Genomic DNA, 1,522 nt, shown 5'->3' on the forward strand with positions numbered 1-1,522 from the left:
TTGAATTTGGACATGAGGGAATTTTTTTAAAACCCTAAAATATAATACAGATTGAGGTGGTTAACAATTGCGGACAAAGTTTTACATTTCAAAATGACCAGTAAAGGAATTCTTTTTTAAATTTCTGATTTGTGTTGTAACTTATTGAGTATTGACACCACAATGTTTGATTAATGTGGCAAGATTTGTAGGCTTTACCTGTCCAGCATCCGTCTGGCACTGTCTTTGAGGTTTCTTCCTTCAATTCTGCACAACTCTGACACCTGAGTAACACATGCCAATGTCAGGCAGGTAGTATTATATGCGTCCGTGTACAAGTGTTTACCAACCTTAAAACATTGATGCCCATTGACCTGCAAGTTCTCCATCACTAACCCTTTAAAACTCTTTATTCCAGCAGTTTAAGTTTTTCCCTATAGTGCCCCCCACAATCTGTCTCTGCCTCCAAAATTGTCTGGCACAACTGACTTCATAACAACACAGCGATAGCTGCTGTAACTAAAATGTAGCCCAGTACACACATTAACCTCAAATAATTCACCCCTACCGTTTTATTACATTATGTTTTCTGTTTGTACTATTTAGGTTTTAATGCTGCATTGCACATCCGAACTATTTGCCCTATTTTAATACTGCTGCAAACTTTTTTTATAATTGATCATTTTATATTGCCATTTTAAATCATCTGTATTCTTAAGTTTTACTATCAATTTGGAAGTTTCAAAATAAATCTTATTATACTTGTACAATGACAAATATATTCTATTCAATTAGCTCATGCTCTCTCTGTATCTAACAAGCCATTGTTCAGTCATAAATTCAATATAATAATTAAAATAAATGATGGACTTTGTCAAAGATGAGAGCTTTAGTGAGGACATTTTTTGAGAGTTTTTTTTTTTTTACCATTGCTGCCCGGATTCTTTTCCATTTCCAACCGCTTTTTCAGATGTTGAAACTCCTCCTCATTTTCTCCAATTCTTCTGAGTGTGTTCACTGTATAAATTAATATGGATTAATCTTTGTCAAAGCTGTGTTTGTTCTGTTGTTTGCTCTTTCGCCCTCTTCTTGCGCCGTTTTAAAATCGCTTGAGTTTGTAAACACGTACAAATGATAAAACTTTTACTCTATTAAATTTTGCAATTAATCCTCTGAACACATGCGTGCTACTGCCCGGATTCTTTTCCATTTCCAACCGCTTTTTCAGATGTTGAAACTCCTCCTCATTTTCTCCAATTCTTCTGAGTGTGTTCACTGTATAAATTAATATGGATTAGTCTTTGTCAAAGCGGTGTTTGTTCTGTTGTTTGCTCTTTTGCCTCTTCTTGGCTGTTTTAAATTCGCTTGAGTTTGTAAACACGTACAAATGATAAAACTTTTACTTTAAATTTTGCAATCAATCCTCTGTCTGAACACATGCGTGCTCAACCGTGGGCCTAGTAACGGATCACTATCAACTACGATCTGCTCCCTTCACTAAAATGTCACGGTTCCTAAACATGATAACAAATAATATAGATAA

At 35.0% G+C, this 1,522-nt stretch overlaps 1 long non-coding RNA gene across 2 annotated transcripts in view; it reads right to left on the reverse strand.

Annotated features, from left to right (window-relative positions):
* LOC107701797 (uncharacterized) overlaps positions 1 to 1,003 on the reverse strand; it is an 18,626-nt gene extending 17,623 nt beyond the window's left edge. For both annotated transcript variants that reach the window (XR_001635687.1, XR_001635686.1), the window contains exons 1-2: positions 907 to 1,003; positions 199 to 263 (exon numbers count right to left, since the gene is read on the reverse strand). This is a non-coding gene — a long non-coding RNA (uncharacterized LOC107701797). The remainder of the gene's footprint in view (positions 1 to 198; positions 264 to 906) is intronic.
* Positions 1,004 to 1,522: the final 519 nt, after the last annotated feature.

The sequence above is a fragment of the Sinocyclocheilus anshuiensis genome, unplaced genomic scaffold (genome assembly GCF_001515605.1).
Source record: "Sinocyclocheilus anshuiensis isolate Anshui unplaced genomic scaffold, SAMN03320099.WGS_v1.1 scaffold182, whole genome shotgun sequence".
Taxonomy (NCBI): domain Eukaryota; kingdom Metazoa; phylum Chordata; class Actinopteri; order Cypriniformes; family Cyprinidae; genus Sinocyclocheilus; species Sinocyclocheilus anshuiensis.